The sequence below is a fragment of the Drosophila innubila genome (genome assembly GCF_004354385.1).
Source record: "Drosophila innubila isolate TH190305 chromosome 3L unlocalized genomic scaffold, UK_Dinn_1.0 0_D_3L, whole genome shotgun sequence".
Lineage (NCBI taxonomy): Eukaryota > Metazoa > Arthropoda > Insecta > Diptera > Drosophilidae > Drosophila > Drosophila innubila.
Window position 1 is genome coordinate 17,255,003 of NW_022995376.1, and position 24,216 is coordinate 17,279,218.

A 24,216-nucleotide genomic window follows, 5' to 3' on the forward strand; every position below is an offset into this window, starting at 1 on the left:
TTTTTATTTACTTTTTATTTATGGTTAAAGAAAACTCTACGCAGTACAGTTAATATTGTTGAATATCCTGAAAACTACTTTGCACAGAATTTTGAATGCTATTTTTAACATGATATTTTTTCTATTAAAGAATGTTAGTTATTTCTCCTAGAGCATTTTTCAAAAGAACAAATCTATCCGGAAAAAGGCTAAATCGGAAACACTCAGCTGTATTTATGTATGAGCGACAGCTGAAGAGGACGACGGCAAAAAAAAAACTTTGCCATTTTGTTATTGTTTTCGCCTTGTTTTGGCTGCTGCCTGAACTGCATCCCCCTCTTCAATTTCCCCATGCGGTTGTTGTTATTGCGCTTGCCTACAGCTGTTGCCAGTTCTGGCATCTGGCAACTCCCACACACACAAGCACACACATGCTAGTTATGCCAACGTTGACAGCGACTGGCAAATGCGCGTTTGACATTGCGATGCCCGATGCCGCCGATGGCCAACAAGGCAGCCATTTTCTATCCTATAACAACAACAACAATGGCAGCCTGTCGCACATGCAGGCCAAAAATGGTCGCCAGGACAATAAAATGCCATAATGAAAGTTTTGCAGCCATTGAAGAGCAGACAAAGACAGTAACTCCTCTTGTTCCTCCTCTATTTGCTCTTCCTCCTTCTCCACCTCATCATCATCATCGTGGGCAGCGTTATAAATGGTGTTTAATGGGTTTGTTGACTGGTCGTTGTGCCGGTCTGTCTGTCTATCTGTCTGTCTGTTTCGTTGGTAACGGCTCAGTTCAGTTTTGTTTCGGTTTGGTTATGGCTTGTTAAGAACCAAGCTTTATGGCTGTTTTGAAGCAGTTAGTCACTCGACAACATCATGATGAATGCATATGTCCTTGAAAGTGCTGTGAAATTGTCATTGTACCATATCCTTACTGTGGAGTCTGTGGGGATGTTATTGCTTGTGGCTTCCATTTAAAATTGTAACTGTGTTCTGCAGACTTCAAATATCACTTACCTGGAATGAAAAGATTAAAGATAATATATAATACGAGCATTATGTGACAATAATATATAGATTTATATTATAATTGAATTTTTTTTAAGTCGTTTATTGAAAATGTACTTAGTTTTTAATTATAAGTCATGAACTGCGAAATTTTAATTTTCTAAAGCAAATGCGCATGTATATATTCAAAATTCAAATAAATAAATCTAGTTTTAATGCAAAAGCAATTGTTATCACGCTGATAACATTTGAAGTAGAATCTGAAAATTAGCACAGGGCAATAGAGAATTTAAAGTAATATTACTTTAATATTATTAACATTTCTTAGGTCTTTCACCATTCGTTCTCAGTAGCATTGTTGTGATTTTTATTATGTTGATAAATGTATTTTATTTATTAAAAAAAGATAAAAAATTCTAAATGTTTCCATTAGGAAAATTCATTTCTGTTTTCTTGCAATGACTAGAGCTTTTACAACAGCTGCTTATTCATTCCCAGAACAAGCATTTCTATTGAAATCCGTAAATCTTGCTAAAAACCTAGCTTGTTTTAATAAATTCTCTGCAGCAATTTTACAATCAGAACAAAAATCGATTTGTGCAGCAATTCATTGTAGTTTTATCAATGGCATTTACGTAACTGAAATACATTCTACTGTAACAAAACCCTTTATCAAAGATATCCAATTATCCTTGCAGATAAGGGATATCAGTTGCCAATGTGCATGTCCTTACAACTCAACAACTTTATCATGTAATTAGTGTCAGTTCGGAGACTGCAATTACAGTCGTATTGGAAAACTGCAGTCGAAGAAATATTAAGAGTATTTTGCGCTTTTCAAACAGGGCGATAAATTTAAGGCCAACTGCTGCAAGACATTCACGTAAGAGTGAATGTGTGCAAGTACATAAATAGGAAACCGTAATTTATTTCATGTATGACCATCTTAAATCTTGCCAGCACTTTGAAACTCATAATAAATTTTCCACAGCAGCCGCCGTGCTCACACAATTTGTATGAATATTTTGCCAGCAAATTTGCATATCATAATTGTGAATTGTTGGTCTATCCTACAACATGCAACTCTCCCACTCTTCCCGCTCTCTCTTTCTCTCTCTCTTTCGGTGCAACCTCTGCCTCTTTTTATGCCGCATTCAATCAGCTCGTTTTCTGACGTTGACGGCTCTCGGCACGCCTCTTCTCGCTTTTATCATTGGCATTTTATTTACGTGCCCCTTCTCCCGCCTCATTCGACTGACTGCTTGCTACAGTGAGTCAGTGAGCCACATCCAGAGACAGTCAGTCAGTCAGTCATCGAGTCTGTCGTTTAGAGGAGATTCCCCCGCCAGTCGGCTCAGTCTGTCGGCTTTGTTTGCCCTGCGGCAAGGCTAATGTCAAGGTTGACTCAGCTGTCGCAGCCTGTCGAGGCCTGCGGCATCCGCTTGGATTTGTGTTGCATTCGAAATGGATTATAATTGAGTTGAGCTGACGATACAATCTAGCCTTAACCCACTAGCAACACGTTGGGGTACTTTTTAAGTCCGAAGAAGCTGCCAGTTTTGTATGAATTGGAATATTTGTTATGGATAGATTTTTTAGCAACACAACAGTGCAAAAAATAAATGTAAGAAGTAAAATTGACGGATTTACTGACTAGTTTGAATTAATATAAAATTCTAAATTTGTGAACAATTTAAAAAAATAAATAATTTTATAAAGAACAACATTTAAAATAAGATAATATAAGATGAAATGAAGAAATCAAAGGAAATTCAGAGCACAAAATAAATTCATAATAAACAGCATATGGGTTAAGAATGACGTTATTAAAGCGAAAGAGAATAAAGAATTGCATTCAAATCAAATATCTCAGTGATGTATCCAAAGAAAAGAAGATTAAAAAGTTCAGCAATTGTTGAGCATACAATTGGTTCATTCATGGTATTAAACTTGTCCACTTAGCAAAGTTTGGGCAAACAACCAACGGTCAGGGCTAAAACGAAATTATCTTAGCTGCAAGGTCCGAGCTCGAGTTGGAAGAGTCAAGTTCTGGATCGGATGAACACTGTGTGGCATGGTATCCATGCCTTGTTAACCCCAATTAGTATGCATTTGTGTTGGCAACTTTTTGCGGAATGCCACGCTGATTGAGTGTCGAAGAGGCAACTTGCAACTTGCAACTCGCAACTGATGCAACTGCAAACTCTTTTTTCTCTGGCATGCCACATGTTAATTAAAACAGAACACACACACACTCAGTGTGTGGAGTGTGGCATTCTTTACTTATCAATGTAGCTTTAACTTGGCTGCAACTCCAACTCATCTAACGTCATTGTTTGGGTCTGCAAGCTGCCTTTTCTTTCACTTCAATTAGTGGTTTCATGTTGTGCATGGCAGGCAGCTCTTGAGATTTATATCAAGCATATGTAGAGCATGCCTCTGCCCCCGATTGCCCCAGCACTTGAGTTGCATGTCTTCCAGTTGCTACTTCTCTGCAGGATTAAATTGTATGCCAGACAGTTACCCAGTCGTTCATCAACGTCTTCTCTCCGCTCTCCTCGGAGTTTCGTCTGCGGCTTCATCTTCGTCTCAGTCTTCGTTTTCAACTTTAGCTACAACTTCGTCTTGGTTTTCGTCTGAGGTTTGCAGCAGCAGGTGCTGTCTGCGTTACCACGTCTCATATATAGACAAAGTGTCAAATGAGTAATGCAAAGCAGTTGAAGAACAGCAAGAGAAGTAGCAGTAGCAACTATTTATGCACTGGGAGAAAAACTTTATTAATGCGGTTTGGTTGGAAATAATTTCAAATTCTAGTAAAATCTAATGTTTTTGCACATTTAATATATAAATGTATATTACTATACTATATTCACCATAAAATTATACTGTATATTTCAAATTTTTTTGCTCTCTTTGAGGTGATTTAGATTCTAATAAAATGTTAAGCTGTTAAACATTTTGGTAAACACAGTTCCCAGAACGAAAAATTACCAAACTTAAGTCTACAGATTTATAGATTTAATTACATTTAAAGAAAATACTGTTTGGTTAAATTTGGTGGTGATATATTTAGATAGTAAATTTATCAAAGACTGTTTTGCTTGTTAAAATTGTCAGTTTCTTAATAGATTTTCTAATTAAACTTAATCGATCTATAGCTAGAATATTTTTCTCCGTGTAGTCAGTCGTCAGCTAGCATATGGTAGATGAAACTTTAACTACGAGGCTTTACTTTATTATGACACGCAATTTGGGTGTTTGAGTATGAGTCTACCTAGTTGTTGTTTTATTGTATTTGTTGTTCTTGTTGCCTGCAAGGATTTTGGAGCCCAAGAAGGAATCGGAGTCGGAGTCAGAGTCGGCTGTTGATTGCGCCTGAGTGGCTTCCTGTTTGTGCTTGGTTAGTTAGTCAGTTGGCTGTTTCCCAGCTGTCATGCATATGAAAGTAGGTCGTAAATCTTCAGCACTTGATGCTCTTGTTGCAATTGTTGCTGCTGTTGCATATTTGATGGACAGCTGAAGTGCACATTGCTCTTTGATTAATAACTGCAAATTGCTGTAATAGATCGAGTGATTTTCATTGCCGACTGTCTCGCTGATGCTGCTGTCACTCATAACTCATATATTATGGCACCTGCGGAAATTTGAATTTTGAATGCATCTCAAGGGTATCCAATAACGTTGCTTGTCACAACACTCAGTTGCAAGTGTTGCAAGTACTTGTAAGCTGCTTTTAATAAGCACACAAATTCAATTCGAAGCATAGTTTGATTGATTGCAAATAGACAAGTAATAATTACATATGCAATTAGCAAATAATTGACAAATATCAATAGAAAAAAGATTTGATCTGAATAAAAAGATTAAGATATGCTTTAATTATTTTTCAATTTAATACCTATTTACTTAAGACAATCTCCATTTTTATTTCTGTCCTTATTTTAATCTTTGTTAAGTGAGTGTTTTTTAAATTGTTTGCTTAACTTTTTCTAGCTTAATCTAAGTTTTACTCTATATTTCTACAAATATTACGATTTGTAGCCTTACTCTCTTTCTTCTTAAACATTTTACTATAGTAATAGCTATTATTTTTTTGAAATTTGTAAAGCACTTTATTAAAAATACTTAAGCTTAAAAGCTAACGACTTAAAAACCTACATTTTAATTTATTAGAAACAACTTTAATATCTCCTAAAACAACAAGGATAATTAAGTCAGTGTTTTCAATTTTCCCATTTAAATTTTGACATTAACCTGGTCAGCTCTCGTTCATTTTACGCCCAAAACCATTGTCCCTTTCCCATTTGGCCACTCATAATTAGTTTCATTTTTGCAGCTGACATAGAATTTGCCCTTTGGGCTACATTTACAATAATTTACATGGCTTGTTCTCTGCCGTCTGTGCTCTGTCCACAATTTTAATTGAATAAAGTGCACTTTGAGGCCCCCTCAAGGCACTCTGACCGAGGTGCCTTTCCCTTTCTCTGCGAGTTGACACAACTTGTCACACTTTCATTGTGAAATGTCCTGTCAGGAAATGGCAGCCTGGTCATAAAAGTGCGCCAATAACCCACTGCACTTTATAACCCCAAAAAGTGAACCCCATCCTTAGTTAGATCTCATCTTGTGGAGGCCTACATTACTTAAGACACATAAAAAGGCAAGTATAGACTGATGTTGCCTTGACGCTGCCACCCTTTCCACCCCCTTTCCCCTCGAATACTGGCCCCATTCATTTTTGTTAATTTATAGCCAAGAGAGCAAAGCAGCTGTGGGGGAAGGGAGAAGAGGAGGAGGAGGAGCTTGGACGACCATTGCACGTCGCAAGTGGCAATGCTTAAAACTTTGTGCTACGTGACTCGACAAGTGTGTGAGAGTGGGTGGGAAGAAGGAGGGGGCGGGCAACATTTAGTCCAATACGTGGCTCAATACCCGCGCACGCACACACTCACACACACACACACAGCCACACGAACACACAGATTGCGTGAGCTTGAGAATGTCTTACGATGCCATATTCTCTCAATCTCTCACTCTTTCTCTCTTTCCTCTTTCTCCTGTCTTGCAGGCTGCCTAATTTCCTTCTCAGTAGCATCTTCAAGTAGTCACACACCCTCACACACACACACACACACATCTACATAAAAATCAGGTCATGTTCGCTGCTCAAAGTAATGGAATTTGTAATGCGTTTTCCGTACCCAACCTGAAACTCTCGGAGTTGCTCAAACCATCCTGAAGTTCTTGCCGCGGAATGTCGTTTTGTGTGCTCGTCTCTGTCTTGGTTATAGTAACAACTCCCCAGCCCGCATCTTGCCGTGTTGCCCCTTCTACCAACACAATTAACTTCCTCGTGGGCTGCCCTTCTTCCTCGTGTAACTTATTCTTGTGTTCTTCTTGTTGGCTGTCAATGGCTCTCAGTCAAGTGCCAGCATCGAAGTCGCAGAGTCGTAGCTTTAGATAGATTCTACCTACTCCTTCTCTCACTCCTCTGCCAGCTCTTTTTCCTACTCCTGTTTATTCTCCTACTCATTCTTTGCTCGTTTCGCTTGTTTGCCATTATTAACAATCTTTGTTGGCGCTTTTGTGAGTTGCGCCATGTGTTTTAGGCATCCCCCATGCTCCGTGGGCAGCTCCTTGGTGCAAATGTATTCAATTAGTTAACTGAGAAAAATTATATCATTAGCCCGAAAGGGGGAAGGCAGACAGGCAGCTGTGTGTAGAGCAGAAAGAGAAGGCACCGAGGAGGCGTTTTATACTTTATACATCGCCATCTTCCAACAGCGCCATTCAAGTTTATTAAAATTAATAATTGCCATCTCATCGTTGGGTGGGCAGAAATGTATGTGTGTGTGTGTGTGTGTGTGTAGGATGCGCCTCAAGGAATACTTTGATACTTTGTTGGAATAGGTTCGTTGCCAGTCACTGGACAAGTGGTGAGCAGTTGTAATGATGTCAGAGAGGATTAAAAAGGAGTTTGGCTTGGGTTAAGATAAACTACAATGAAAGTACTTTCAACTTCCTGTTAGCCTTAAGCCTTTCTAAACATAATTATCAGTAAACATGAGTTTGATCTCTAATTTGAAAATTTCCTTAACTTATGCAAATTTATCAATGGTTTGTATAGTTTAAAGTAGGAAATAAATATGTAAGAAATAAAACTAAAAGGCAGACACTTAGTTTATCTAAATGATGAATAATATTTGATATACAAGTTCTAAAAATATTATACTATTTTTGAACAATTAATGATAACTCAATTTCATGAATTTAAAATTTATTTAAAGGCTCAAAATAGAGACGATTAGCTAATATTTCGTTTAGTTATCAATGATGCATGAATATATTGCGCTATTCGTTCTGCCAATCTGAATATTTAATGTTCTTTCAATTGATTTTCATTTAGCACCATTTAAAACGTCCAAAAACTTTTGCTGACCATTGAATTTTTATTGCAAACGCAACACAATTTAATTCAATTGTGCGACTATTAAAAGCTGCTCGCTGTCGCTTTAATCCGATTAAAATCAATTGAGCAAACATTTGTGAGTGCCCATGCTGCTATAAGAATGCCCAAACTCATATATATTTACACATATATCTACATATATAGGTCATATCAGATGCTGTACCAAAAGTTTTGCAAGTGCCCGGAATAATGGCGAAACTTCCACGAACAAAAACACTTTGACTTTAGATTGGCAACAAGGCGGCAACAACACTGTTAGGCAACCACGCCCCAAAGCGCAAACATCGATATTTGCCCCTCTTTTCCCTAGCGCTCCAATACTCGTTTTAGGCTGCCACTTCCCCATTCCATGCAGCATGCTTGCTATTTTGAGTGCATGCCACAAATTGCAGCTATCAAACTTTAGGTTGGGAGCATTTTGCAAAATGTTTAAAAATACAAAGTGCAAAATGCCAACAAACAAACTAAACAAATACAACATCAACAGCAACAACAACAAGAACAAATGCGACACATCGAATAGAACATGGCACATTCCAATGCTAAGCAAAATTTTCTATTTTCACACACTCGTTGGCCCAAATCCAAGAAATATAGCCGGCAGATACATCTAACTATCTATATGAATATCCAAACATTCACACACTCAACTGCAAATATACTATATATTACTATGCTCAAGTGTGGTTATAGTTTTTCTGGGCGTGCGAAAACAAAATGCGAGCAAAGTGCGGGAAATCCGCGAAAATATCTGGCAGAATAATAGTAATAGTAATAATAATATCATACGGACTGATTGCGTGTGAGCCAGTGGCAGAATGGCAGACAAACGGACAGACGGAGACGTCAGGCATTGTGTGGCAGTGGACACACGCGGCGTATGAGTAACGTGCTTGCAATGCGAACAAAACAGAATACAGAAATGAAAGCAAAAGGAAACATATTCATTCTGAGCAAATATAAACAATAATAATATTAGCTCTGTTTTTTTTCCTGCTTTGTTTTTGAGTCATTACAATTTATAGAGCAGTAGCCCAAGTTCATAAAGCAACCAAACAAAAAACCAACTCAAGTTCAAGCAACATTAAAGTAACATGTTTTAATGCTCAAATCGACAAAGTCGCCAAGGCATTAAGTCACCCAGTTCCAAGTTCAGTTGAAGTCGTTAAACTGTAAGGTCTTCAAGCAGTCAAGTACTTTATGACGAGACTGTCATTGCCTAATAAACAATTGCGTAAAACATTAAGCGAGTTGACGACATAAAACATCAATATAAAAAAACATGTACTTGTATCCATAAAAGAGGTCAGTTCTCAGCATAAAATACTTTTTGTGCATGATCCTCAAGTTGTTTTCTATTAATATTATGTTAAAGTTACAAGGAACTTGTAAGTTAGATAAGTTTGAATTATAGAAGTTCAACTAGGTACATATATATTTTGCAAGATAAAGATAAAAATTCAAAAGTTTTACAGAAAAAAATTGCTATACAATAACTTAATCTGTACATAATAATGCGATTTTAGTATATGAATATTTGTCAAACTTTTCTTCTACGAATACTTTGCTGAACTATTTTTATACATAACCATTTTGATAGTCAACTAAAAAAAATAATTTATATTCAGAATGTTTACCTATTCTTTTAGATAATTTTAAAATTAATAAATATTTAATAATATACAAGGTTATATAGCAACTACAATTCAATTAAATTCTCCTCTGTGATCCCAAGTTTCTTTTACTTCCAACCACATTGCTAAGCTCTCCAGTAGATCCAGACAAGGTACTTACACACAAGGATTTGTCCAAAGTCATGTATGCCATCAAAATAGCAGTCGCTTCAGCTGCTAATTGATATAGTTGGACAGACAGCGGGACAGGAGTCAAAGGATAACAAGGCGTCGAGCACTTGAAAGGGATTTGCACGAAACTATTTAATAAATATACAAAAGACAGACAAACAAGCAGGAGTTGCACTAAAAGCTGAAGTGGAACAAAGAAAGAAATATAGAGAGAAAGAGAGAGGGGGAGAGAGAGAACCCTTTGACTTTTCAAATGGCGACACGCTGGCCAAAATGCAGCGATTTGTAGCATGTGGCATTTGGACACCGTGGGGCGTCCACGTTGTTGACACTGATGGACACAGGGAAAACTTTTACCAGGGCCAAAAAAACAAAGAGGAAATGCGGGAGAAACGTAGAGAAAGTGATGGAAGAAGCAGGGAGAGAAGTAAGATTAGATGTAGCTGAAGTTGTTGGAGTTTCTACTCGAGTCGGGTTCTCCTGTCTGCAATGTTTGCATAAAATATGTAATTCAATTTATATTTCACTGTGTCTATGTGTGTGTGTTTGTGTGTTCTTTCCGCTAGGTTTTTGGCTTGTGGCAGGCGACAATTAGAATTTCTGATAAGCCCCCATTAAAGCTGCTGTCCGTCAATCGGTAAACAACTGTCGCAGTTGTCTTCCTTTCGATCTCTGACTCTCTCTATCTTGCGTCTGACCATTGGCCACATTGTGTATGTGTGTGTGTTGTGGCTGCCACATAAAGCAAACGTAAAGCCATAGCAAAACTTTGAGGCAAGTTCTCTGTGTGTGTGTGGAATTAGTGCAAACAGACGCATAAATAACAGACAGAATAACACCTAAGACTTTGATGCCCACCAAAATGACGGGGTGTGCCACGGATTCGGTTCGAGTATGTGTGCTTTGTGTGTTGTGTGTGTGTCTACTAATGTCTATGAAGTGGCTTTAAATGCAAATATTTTACATTGATATGCTAAGCAGATGCGTCTGTGTGACTTTCGTCTCGTCTGTTCATTTATAACGGAGCGCCAAATAAAACTGGCGACTGTCTCGAGTCTTTGTTGATGTTTTCGAGAATGTTGCACATTGCATTTTAACTACACGTAAAGATCAGATAATGAATGCATTGAATATATTCGATATGCAATCAAATCAGAGAATGAAAAAAATTAGTAATTGAATTGAAAATTGGTCTACATAAAAAAAAACTAATATGTAAATTGTATATTTGGAATTTCTAAGGAATTTTACTTATATGAAGAAATTTTTTTGAAATGTATGAAAATACCATATGTAGAAAAGGTTTTCATTAATTGTTGATTAAGAAAAAATATTTAAGAAATCCGAGCTTTTTTTAAGTAAATAATTTGGTTTAAAATACGTAACATCTTTATTTTTTTAATAAAATTATTTATGATATTGTAGAAATGTAGAAGATATGTCTTTAAATCAAAATACATTTTAAATACACATTAAAAACAAAAAGTTATACAAATTTCATAATATTTTAATATTACATATGTTCTGGCAATATTTTAGCACTCTCATAAACTGAATTGGCAATTTCTTAGTCTTAAATAATCTAACAACATTTATTTATCTCAAAACAATCACATTTATGTTCACAGTTCAATGACCAATATCTATAGAATTCGTTGAATAATTTTGTCAAGAAGTTTAGATAGTGAAGTGAATGGTTTTAGCTATGCATAAATTCACGCCTGTCTCTTATCACAGTTCTGCCTTTCACCCAAAAATCATATAAGAATGCATAAATTAAATAAAAATCCAAACCAAATCAAAAATGTCTGCATAATTTTTGCAAGCAAAAACAAATCCAATCATAGATAAAAAACAACGTGAGTTGCCTGACAACTCAATTTAAATAACAGAAAAGAAAAATAATTAAATCAAATAGAACTAAAATTGAAAAGCCAAAAGTAGAGTTTGGGGAACGGGAGAAACCATAAAATAAAGTGAGCTGAAATGAAATTTGTTGCATATATTTTGCTCAGCACCAACTAATTCAATTAACACAATAAAAAATACGACACAAAAGCCAACGGAACTGCAGGAGCAAAGACAGCCTTTGATTGCCAAGTTGACTTCAGCAACAACAGCAGGAACTGAGGAAAACTATGGAGAAAGAGAACTGAACTGAGACTGTCCCTTTGTTGAGGTGCGCTGCTAAAGGCAAAGACCGGGTCCTTGCACTCGCTCTCTTCTCTGTGAAAGAAGCAGCAAAACCGAAACAAAGCACGGGGCCAGCCCAAAAAGGAATCTAATGTAGAACAGCCCCAAACTCCAACACCAACTACAGCTCTACCTTAATCCCCTTTACTCTACTTCACTTCTGGCACTGACACTGGACTACTCGGTAAATTTGTACACAGCACACACGCGTCGTAGAGCGCGTGAAGCTATTCGCATACTCCGACACATGTGGGCCAGCTCACAATGCGAGGAAACTGCCAGCCGACAGACCGACCGACAGACCGACGACGACGACGAAGAAGAGGATGACGCTCAAGGCTCAAGTGCACTAAATGCAAGCGGCAACATCCGTTTCATAAACGCAAAACCGGCTAGTACACCTAGAGAAATTGTTTGAAACTCTGGCAAAAAATTTATGTGTATAGTAAATAAGAAAATTACGAGTGTATATTTATAATAAAATCGATTTTCATGAAAAATCGACAACTCAACTTTTATTTGATTCTGCATCAATTTTGGAAGATTCAATTTTTCCCATCACTGTCCATTTTTATCATACTTTTAAAAACTTAAAGCTGGTAATTTTTGAAGCTTTTTCAGTTTTATATATTTTAGCAATCAGAATAGCTCTACTATCAATAGTTTTAGGACCTATTTTTCTCGACGTTTTATAGACCTCTTATATATTATTATGTTAATTATGTTCCATATTCTCTCTAAATTTCTTTCTTTAAATAAAGGATTATTTTCAACTTAAGCATTTCATTTCAAATTAACATTGTGTTCAAAACTACTTAAAGTTTTCTTTTTTAAAATATATGTATATTTGCAATTTTACACTTAATTGTGCTCAGTGTTGTCAACTCCCCAACTTCTTTTCAGTTGCAAACAAACCTGCGCAGTCTCTGAACTCTGCCACTCTGTGACAATTTCTATGGCAGGAACCTCACCGTTTCCCCTCTCCGTCCCTTTGGGCTCTGACTCTCTTCTCCCTTTTGTTGAAGCCATTTCACGCTTTTACGCCGCAATTGTTGTGGGCACTGCATTGAAAGGCGTTGCACATAAACTTGCGGCAAAGTATGACTTTAAAACTAACCCACAATTGTGTGGCATTGTGTGTGCTGCACAGTTTGACAGCCACTGATATGTGGCAAGCTGGTTGCCAACCTATTTTAGGCCGGCGTCAATGCATTGTGCAGACACAGGTCACTGAAATGCCTTTTGGGCTGACTGCCAAAGTTCCATGAACTTTATGAACTCTCTCAATCAGTGCGTGTCAAACTGGCGAGGCATTACTCATACGCCGTGCGAGCCCAAACGCCATCAAATGATTGCTGTGAAAAACTCATTAACAAATTGCCTAAACTTTGTGTGTGCAGAACAAGAACATGACAGTCGACAATTTATGTGGCAATTGGCACTGTCAGGCCGCAGCTCCCCAAAGACTGCTTCACCTGACCATGACGTAAATGAACTTGGACATCAAGTGTGTAAAGCAAACATAAACTGAACCGAACCGATGTAACATCAACACACACTCCTTTCGACATATGTACGTTTTACATGTCTCTTCACACCGCATGTCACAAAGTCGCAACGTCACGTCGCGTCGTCGTTGGGAACGGTTTCACCATGACAGGTAGCGCTTAGTCTACAGGATGGGGGAGTAAACTGGGAAACCATTAATAACTGGGTTATGTAATCGAAAGAGTGCGAGATGGATGGATATGGAGAAAAATGCTATACAAGATAAAGGAAACTATTAAGTGAATAAATGTCGGGCAATTGAAGATGATAAAAGCATAAACAAATGCGAAAACTTAAGAAAAATGACAAGTCTAAGGCGAATATGAATATGTTGATGTATACAAATGGTTAATGATATCTTGATATATATTTAAATACTTATTTAATAAATGAATGGTATTATCTAAAAAAATAAGAACAATATTTACGTTTATTATTTTTATAAGTACATTTCTGTCAAAACAATTATCGTTTTATGTCCATCATCTCTTCAGTTCGAATTTCAAGCATTACTTTTGACAAATCTTTTAATTTTGCAATGTTTCCCCAACTTAACACATTTGTTTCCGTGATTTAGCCAATTGAAGAACTGTCTTTTGGCGCTGGACATTTGACACACGTTTGGTTTCTTTTCCTAGTTTGTGCCATGATTTCAATTTAATTGCCATGGCATGGCAAGTGTCAACAATTATCAAGTATACGCCACCTGCGCGGCCTACAGACGTGCGTCAATTGCCGGGGAAATTAATTGAGCGCACTCATGAGACTGCCAATTAGCGGCACATAGCAAATTTATGGTCAAGTCACAGGCACTGGCAATGGCAAAAAGCGAAATCTAGCTAAACGAATCGAATACGAGTATAAAATAAAATAGCTCATATTAAGCTGATGCCAATTTACTGCTTGTGTGTGGAAACGGCAAACGCGTGTCCAGCCCATAAAAAACACGCTAATAAAAATCTGAAGAAGAACAAAAAAAAAACAAACAGCTAAAATCTCGAAAAGTATTTTTTGACTGGCAACGAAATAAACACAAAATGCTGTCCAACGAAAAGTGTCATGTCAAAAATTAGCAACGAAAATAAATGAGCAAAATGTGGGAGAGGAAGAGCTAGACATATAGAGAGACCTGGTAGTTATGCGGAGGCAAAGAAATTGGCGAAAACAATTTCTATAAAGTTGCAACTTGCAAGAGAAAGAAAAAAGTGTACACAAACTTTTCTGACACAAAAGTGACAAAGTTTTTGCCCAACTCTTTTGGTCTCTGGCTTCGTTTTTCGTTGAGTAATTTTCGCTATCTTTTCATTGACAAAAGGCAGCTAAAGCAACCGCAACGAAAACAACGACAATAAACAAATGGTCATCATAATTTTTCACAGTAGAAACCGCATCCGCAACAAAAATAAAGTAGCTCCAAGCAACTCTTTTAAAAAGCAATTTAGAAAAAAAAAAATACTACGAAAAATTGACGTTAATTTTGACAACAATTTGTAATTTTTTCCCCTGGCGTACCACTTGGCCAGTCCTCGGCATCTTGGACTCTTGACCAACACAACTGATGGCTAATTAAAAGCCTCAAACTGCCAAGAAGTTAAAACTTTATCTACTTTAGCAAGCTGATAAGCTCCGCACAGCAATTAAACATTTTTCATTCCTTCATTCTCTCTTTGTTTGTTTGGAAAACAAAAGATTCTTTTCTGGGATATTTAAAAATAGCTCAAGAAGATACCAATAATATCAAAAGTATCTGAAAGATGTTTAGTGCATATTGTACAGACAGGCACAGCGACAGCGGCAAGTGCTTTTGTGGTTCCCTCTTTCCGCCTCTAGTGTTTTCCCCTGTCAAACAAATGGAAATTCTTAAGCAGCCGCCGAAAGCAAAAGTTGTATTGCCCAGGCACAGATAAAGAGCCAATGAATGAAATAGAGACACGGAGAAATAGTGATATGTGAGAGAAAAAGAAAGGGAATGAGAGAAAGGCGCAAAGAAATTACAGCCTCCAAATGACAGCTGAAGACCAAACACACAAGAACAATGACAACTGAGCACAATAATACTTATGCCTATCCAACATAACAAAGAATATAAAAATAAACAAATTGTCTTAAATTGACTAATGAATACTACGTATTTCTATTTATAAAGCAAATAAATAGTTTCTTATATTTTCTTATTATTGGCTAGTATCGAATATCTTAACTTGTATTATCATTTTATTATTAATTAAAATTCAGTTTTAAAAAGAGATCTATTATCAATTTATACATTATTTTAAGCACCTACCTATCTTTTAAAAAATCGATTACTTTAGCTAATCTTAACTCGCATAAATCAGTGTTTTTATCCGTCCCTTTTATGCAGGTATTTTCTATAATTTTCTGCATATTTTAAAACACTTTAAAAGATGTACAGATTTTTCAGCACTCATTTCTAATTTATTTTTAAAAATATATATTTATATTGAACAAATTAAAGCAGAGCCTATATTTATGCACGCTTAGAATCTACAAAGTTCTAAGAATTTAAATGAATATCATTTCAACAATCGACCAGCTTTTTTAAAGCCTATTCAAATGTATTTCGAAGAAAATCATGTCATACCTTTCGTATTAAAGCAATGTAAATTACATTGTTAACTGAAGGTACAAATGATTCAGTCTCATTCCACTTCACTTGTGTACCTAAACAGACACGCCCCAAAATACAGGGTACAACTACGACTAACAAAAGCAAGAGGCGACGGGAAGAGGCTTAGAATTTTGGTTATACAAAGGATGGTTTTGCATAGGAATGCTAAAAATAAGCTAAACGGGGCAAGGGGGAACGGGGAAAGGCAACAATAACAAACACAAAAGCATTGTTAAAGGCTGTCATGGTTGTGGGCGTCAATGGGGGCGTGGCAGAGAAGAGCGCAATCAAGCGTAGTTTTCCGAATATTTCAACTACACAACGCATGCAAAAAACTACAAAAAGGCGCGTGTGTGCGCCAAAGGCGACCAAAAGGATCTCCTCTACTTACTCCACCACCTCACTCCCTACAAATCGACCACCTGCTCAGGCCCAAGGACAATGACAGGACACAGCTGCTGTGGCAAAGCGGAGTGTGGAGTGTGGGCGCAAATTGAAAAAAATAAGGCAAGAAAAAACCAAGACAAATTTAAGTATTACAATTTTTGCACTCGCTTTCTGCAACTGGCAGTAAAATTAAATGAAAATTGTTTGGCAACCATAAGAAAAAACACACCCGGCATGGAATACGTATAAATAAAAATAAAAACATATATGTATGGCATAGGAAGCGGCAACACTTGGGCAGAGGGTAGATGTGACTGGGCTCATCAAACCATATGCAACGCGCAGTCGCATTTACATTTGCATTTAATTAATGTACGTTAAATATTTACAAATTGCATTAAATTACCGCACTAGAGAAAGGGGGAGAAACGACTCCCACACAACGTAAAATGCACTGAAGCCGCGAGGGGAGGCTGAGGAAGTACTGACAGTTGCAACAGTGGCAATTGTTTGCTCCATATATTTAAGTGGATAAACCATCATGTTGCGAGTGGGTGAAACATGGCTATCTATTCCATCTATCTATTGGAAGAGAGACAGAAAGAGCAGGAAAGACAAAGACGGACTCTGCTTCCCTTTCTGTCTCTCTTCCACTGACGATTGTCCGACATTGCATTTTGTGGTGAATTTGGCTCACGGCGCGCAAATTTGTTCCGATTTGGTGCGTGTTCCCGCTGCGGTTTCCACTTGTATACCAAATGGACTGTTCACACTGCGAGGCGCCACAGTGGGGCAGATTTAGACAAAAGATTTTTAAAATTTAAAGTGATAATAAAGAGAGTAATTTTCATTTACAGATTTTTAAATATCAAAGTAAATTGTAATTCATTTAAATGATTTTCTCAAAAAATTCTTTTTATAGCTTACGTGTGTAGCCTTTAAAAAATATTTTTGAGAAGCGTTGGCTAAAAAAAATAAACTAAAATCAATGGGTTTACACTGCCATTAGTATCAACAAATAAAAATATACAAATATATCTAACTGCATATTTAAGCCTAAGTCAACGCACATTCAGAATAGTAAATAATAGAATTTCAAAGTATCACAGACAAGCTACATAATAAAGTATATTTTACATAAAAAAGATACACATTATAAATTTAATGTAGATTCAGAAGTCCCCACTCCATGGTAAAGCTTGCATTTCTGTGCAATTCAGTATGCCAGACATGCCTCTGAAATGCAAGTTTAATTAGTTTGAGATGCTCGATGAAAATGACGTTGAATTTGGCAATTGGAAACTGTTGTGGTTGTCATGGACATAGACTGATTAAAGCAATCTGAGACGGAAATTAGAGGGGATTGTGCAAGCAAATATAGACAAGAGTGAGAGAATGAGAGAGAGAGAGAGAGAGAGAGAGAGAGAGAAAGGGAGAGCGAGGAGACTGCTGATGCGTAACCATCGTTAATATAATTGCAGTGAAATGGGCAGCTCTTCCAGCCCATTTGGCAGACGTCAGCCTCAACCACGTAGCTTCAAATATGCAATATGCAAAATGCAAAGCTCAATATAGACACACGCACATACAAACAAGCAAATGTGTAGGTTTGTATCTGTGTATCTCATGGATGCAACAGCCACTCAGCGCAAAACGTTGTCTAGAAAACAAACAAAAAAAATCACGTTTAAACTCAAACAAAACCGATGCAAAATTTTTGGTGCTGCCCATTTGAGGTGCGAGGGAATTTTGATGACAGTAAAACGAGCGAAGCGTCAATTAAAAACGGAAAATAAACAACAACAAAAGCAAGAGCAGTAAAAATATAGCTGCCCATTCAGAAACTGTTAGGCGATTGCATCGCAGATGATGTATCTTGAATCGCCGAGATACGTCACAGAACATTCAGTGTTATTCACGTGGAAATTGCGCACTAATGAGAGGCAGCTGAGCTCCAAGTGGCGCTGCCTATCGAGGAGCTATCGAAGGGCAATCGAGAGGGAGGGAGGGAGGAAGGCAGGGAAGTGGTTTGGGTTTGTCCTCAAGAAGCCTGCGGACAACTGAACGAGTTTTGATGGGACAACGCAACATTTGATTTATGCCAAGAGGAAAAAGCAGGTGGGCCCAACCCCATCCCCATTATCAAGTGAACGTCGCTCCTCCTCCTCCTCCACCTCTTCCTGTTGAGTTGTCGACTTGGCCAGCATTTAGATGCAAAAGCCGATACGTCTATGCCGCCTCCTTGAGCAAATGCATATTTTTGTAATCAACTTCCAGACATTTCTTTTGAGCAATAAAAATTGTAATGAAGCGCACAACATTAAACAGAACGCCAGAGTGGACATTAAAGGCGAAACCGGATTGGAGTAGGCGGTCCAGAAGGGATGTACGAAGATTGAGACTGCGGAGGGTGTAAAAGGAGGTTCTGGCAACGTCAAAGCAGTTTATGCGCGTAATTAGCAGCAATTACCAAAAAGGGGCCACTCGACAAGAGGAGCAAAGGTCGAAAGGGTCAAAACGACGGTGATTCAATATTTTAAATGAACATTTAAAAAAAAACTCCAAGTGAGAATCAGAAAATACAGCAAGGGGTATTAATTAAAGGATTAAGTTACTTAATAAGCTAAGGGTTAATTAATGCATAAGATTTGTAATCAAAATAATTTATTTTTGTATTGATTTTCTGCTGTTTTCAGTTAAGTAAACACCATATAAAAGAATAAAATTTAATTAACCAACTAATTTAACTAAAGGCTATAAGTATTGTAGCTCTACTCTAATTTTTCGAAGGTTATTTCCAGATAAATAAATATTAAAAAAATATTACACAATCTTTGCAAAAAAAAATATTCCGTACTATTTATCATAGATTACTTAACTAAATATAATTTACTCAAAGTAAGTGGGTATACAAATTAAAAATAAAGTGTAACCATATTTTCCAAGAGTTATCTCTATTTGTAGATAATAAACTACAATAGATTATCTTAGCGTCTCTAAAATGCCAACTTAAAGCGTAACTTCAATTGTATTAAGGGTATTCCAACAACGTTAAATAGAAATTAACATGACTTTTTTGTTATTACGCTTTGTTTTGTATCTTCACACGCCTCAAATGGCGTTTGCAGAATGCAAATTACGCTAAGCAAATTAGCGCGGAAGCGCCAAAGTGCAAGTCAAGCCAGACAACGGGGACAGGTAAAGGGGGAGTCGGGGAACAGATACCAAGACTAAAAAAAGGTGCAGTTAAAATGTACGACAAATTAGACTACAGTCTGCTGCAGTGGGTGAAAAGTCAGCTTACAATATGCGTAAAGTAGATAAACTATCAAAGGGAAGAAGATTGTGCTACAAAACAAGGCGGAAATGTTGGGTAACTCGAGAATTGAAAAAGGGTTCTCTTTAACTAAAGAAAATAGATGGTTGCAAATTAACTTATAAACTTAGGAGAATTATTAAAAATGGAACAAACTGCACAAAATGATTCAACAATTTCATAGATAAAGTTTAACTTCCCTTCTACCCTTTAAAATACCTTCCTTAGCACATTGACAAATTTGTAATCCTGGCCAGTGTGAGCAAAAATTTGAAATTCAATTAAGTGTCAGCCAAAGTGGCAGCTGTTTTTTGAGTAAGTTAAGCGACAGAATTTGTAATAAAGCAATTTGAAAGTGCAACAGTCTCACGGTAAATTGCAGCAAGAGAAAAAAAGGGCTGTTGTGGCACCAGGGCAGCACTTGCCACAAATCAAAAGTGCTGAGCCCTGACTGAGCACAGGAAGAATCCAAACGAGCACCTGCCTACTCGGAGCATGGAGAGCTGGCAAAATGGACATAGCACATAGGACATGACAAACTGCCGCCACTTGCGAGGCAAATGGCATGGCAAATGAAAAATGATGTCCAGCCGGTGAAATGCATTTGCCGAATGAGCTCAGCACGTGAAGTGGAAACAAAATGCACACTCCCCTTGGAAACAACTCAACTTAAAACACAAACTGCAACTCAACTTCATATTCCGCGCCAAAAAGTCAATATGTTTGCACAGTCTGGTTTTTTATTAAAACGTGTATTATTATTATTACCATTTTATTTAATATTAATGTAATATTCCCTTCAATTTATTATGTCATTCCACTAATTGCAAATTTTTGCGTAAACCTTTCTTTTTTTAATGTTTTTGTAATCGCAAAATCAACAACAAGTTAAACTCGCATGAGAATTATATAATAGTTCTCGCATTTGAGCACCCTGCACTTTAAATAGTGTGATAAAAGTGTGTGATGACACAGACAACATCTCTGATCGTATACAAATATAATATTTCTTAAAAAACATCATTATTACAGTATTATCTCTATTGTCAATCTCAGCAATTTTTGACTATTTTATTTTATTCAAATACAGGGTATCTGCTCATCGATCACTCTCAAAAATGGAAACATTTTATATTCATTAAATATTGTATAAAGCTATCTGCGATAAAAGTTTTTGCTGCCATTGCTAAAATGAAATTATAAAGTGTTTCTTATTATTATTATTGTTGCTTTTCAGTCCTGTTATTGTTGTTGTTCTTATTTTCTGTTGACTTTTTTCTGTTGTGCACTAATTGAAAAAGGCAACAAGAATAAATAATTCATTCTGTATGTGTATAACTCGTATTTGCTCTGGGTAAAGTTGCATTTGCTGATAAGCACGAAATCAAAAAACTGATAACAAAAGATACAATAATATAGTGCAAATACATATGAATGGGGCACATGTTCCCAGCTAATGGCTGATAAAACGCACTCAAATTGAACCCAACAATTACTTGTGATAAATGTGAGAATATACTCAAATGGAATATACATATATGAAGATAATTAAAAAAAAAAGAAATCTTTTAAAAAGCTAGGAGATACTTGTTTTTGTTGACACAGACACGCATCATAGATTCGGCTAAGATTTAGCTAAGTTACAAAAGCTCGAAGTATTAAGAAAAATGTAAAGCGGTTAGTATGGGAATAAAGCGACATTTCAAAGCGAAAAATTTCAAATATGCGATAATAAATATGAAATAATCATAAACAATAATGAAAAAGTACAAGACAAAAATAAATAAATTTCGTACATTCACTTAATGATTCACCTGACTGCAACTAACATATGTCTTATCAAAAGTTCTTATCATAAAATTGAAACAAAATCGACATGACAAATTACTCCAAATTCTGTTAATGAAGTGGAATTTGAAAAAATGCCACTGTATCTCAAACTGTAAATTAGCAAAGCTAATTAGGGTAATTAACATTAGCCATTCGCTTTGATTTCATTAAATACTTTGCTGTCTCAAGTTTAATAAACTTTTCCACACAATTTATTTTATTTCATTATTATTTCTGTTTCTTTACGAAGCTGTGACCATCAAATGGGATTTGCTTTCTGCTGTTTCTGGGCTTCATTCTGCACAGCAAAAAAAAAGCAGGTTTTCCAATTGGCCTTTAGCATAAGCCAACGCAAAAGCCGAAGCCAGCCCAGAAACAGCTTGAATGGCCCGGCAAACCGCACAAAAGTCGCTCTGACGGCCGAACATGAAAAAAATAGTTTAAAACAAATAATTTTGCAAAATCTTCGACTGGAAAATACCCTAAATTAAAACCAATATGCATGAGAGAGACTTTGTAAACACTTTTATTAAAATTTTTTTATTCTTTTAAATATTAATTTAAGCAAATTTATATTTTTTAAGAGTTAATTTAAAATATTGATTTTTAATATTATTAATTATTCATAAGAATCTTAAAAATTTAATGATATTCACTTCAAAATTTGACAAATGTCTCCGTTTTCTTAAAATTACATATTTATTCTACAGTATGTTAAACTCAGCTGTCTTCATTACTTGTAGGGTACAATGCAAACAAGCGTAATGCATATAGGTTTGTCTTACTTCTCTGTTTTTTATATTCTTTACTTTTTATGTTCTGCGTGTAAAATCAATAAATTCGAGCGGGTTCAGAGGTGACGACAACGTCGAAATGCCTCTGACCTTCATCATAGCCGTTGAGCACTTTACTGACCTTCTCCTCCTCCGGCTTGCCCCACCAAACCCCTATTTTAGTTGCCACCTTCTCGACAAGTTTGCAGACTGCGGCCAATTAAATCTATATATATGAGTGTGTGTGTGTGCGTGTGTCTTAACGTATTTTGCAAGCTTAAAATGCTTAATTATTGTTGTTGTTCCTGTTTCTTTCTTTTTTTGCTACTTTTGGCGTGGCTAATATGCTGCCGGGTTTTGGATTTTGATTTGTGCGATTTCTGTTTAACTTTAACGTACATGTTTGTATATTTTTCCCCGGCCGGCATTGTTAATCATTCATTTCTAAGTCCATTTGTTGATTCCCTCTTTTTCTTTGGCGAACTCTATCGGCTTCCAACAATGTTTCTTTTGTTCGTTTTAATTAATAAACATTTTACGGCCGCAAAAAGTTACGTAAGCAATGCGATTTTTGCTGTTTATGCTTGAACCACAAAGAATTTCGTATTAATTGGGATTAGCAAACATCAAATGAAATAGAGTATTGTATTAATTACAGACTAAGTTATAGTGGATTAAATGTGGGAATAGTAACGTTACGAAAATGAACAATATTTAATTTATAAGTAAACAACTACTAAACTATTTTAACTAATCAACACCTTATTTGTAGCGGAAATCGGAAATAAGAGTTATGAGTTTAGAAAAATATACCATTTATAGGATGGATTATCTTATACAGTCTTTAATATATATTTTGACTCTTGATTATGGTATAAATTTAGAAAAAGTTAAAGAATATTAATAAAGAATATTAATAAATTAGAATTATTCTACAATTTATAAACAAAAAATATTGAATTTAATTATTATATTATTACTATATTTTCAGAACAAAAAATAAATTTTACATATTTAACATATTTTAATACAAATTTAATCAATAATAGTTAGGTATTTTATAATGCATATATTTAAAAATTATAAACGTTAAGATATCTGCTTTATAGGGTATTAAATCCACGCTTTGAACTAATTCTGACTCACAATTGCCTTGAAGTTTTAGAGTCACTGACAAAAACCAGAGCAGGCCAAACTGTTGCTGCTCTTGCCTTGAACTTTTAAGCGAAATGGACGACGACAATTTCATTTGATTTTATTTATTATATTTTATTTTTTTTTTGCAGCTCTTTGAGCCAATTTAGTTTTATGGGTCAGACGCTATAAATACGTAAGTTGGTTTATTTATATATGTATGTACATACATTTGTGTGACTTACCATCTTTAGCTGTTGTTGTAGTTGTTGTTGTGGCCATTGTTGGTGTTGTATTGACAGAGGAGGATGATGCTGCTGCCGCTGCACTGAAGAATGTTGTTGTATCCGCAGCAGCTGAGAGACTACGCGAGCAGTGCATTAGTCACGTTTCTAATTGTTGGTATTGTTGTCGAATTTGAAGTTGTTGTTGCTGTTGTTGTTGTTGTCGTTGCTGTCAGCGACGAACTTGAACCCGTAGCTGATAAGAAAACGTCGCGAAAACGCTTGACAATAACGGTTTGACGGACGAGCGAGAGACACAAACATTCATACATACATACATATAAATAAACAACAAGACGCGTTTGTATGTGTACGCAAGTACGAGAAGAACAGGAAATAAATGAACGGGACGACAAAAAAAAGCGCAAACAAAGGCAAAAGGCAACAACAACACGCAAGCAGATAATAATTTCTTTTGCTTTTGGCTATGGCTTTTCTTTAATTTATTTCATTTCATTTTCATGGTTCATTCGTTGCAGGCCGCGAAAGAAATCACACATAAAGAACCGAAACGAAACACAGAGAAACCACCAAAAAACAGCCCGCACATCAATTAGGCCAACAGTTGATTAAATTCTTGCTATGCATTTAATTGATTATTTGTATTTTGTATTTTCATTTATTATTTATCATAGATATAACATTGCTCCCGTTAACGTTAACGATCCGATCCGTTTTGTTGTTGCTGCACTCACACATGCATGAGCACTTAAACACACACACAAACGTACACACAAATTTATATATAAGCAGCAGCGACTCATGCACACTATAGTTGTTATTGTTGTTGTTAAATTCGACTGTTGTTGTTGTTATAGTTGTGTCGCATAGGAAAAAATAAGGAATAAGAA

At 36.2% G+C, this 24,216-nt stretch overlaps 1 long non-coding RNA gene across 1 annotated transcript; it reads right to left on the bottom strand.

Annotated features, from left to right (window-relative positions):
- Positions 1–321: 321 nt before the first annotated feature.
- On the bottom strand, positions 322–23,444 carry LOC117787080. Its single transcript, XR_004617661.1, has 2 exons — positions 23,327–23,444; positions 322–1,006 (listed from the first exon to the last, which is right to left on the bottom strand). It is a non-coding gene; the product is annotated as an uncharacterized LOC117787080 (long non-coding RNA).
- Between the last annotated feature and the right edge of the window lie 772 nt (positions 23,445–24,216).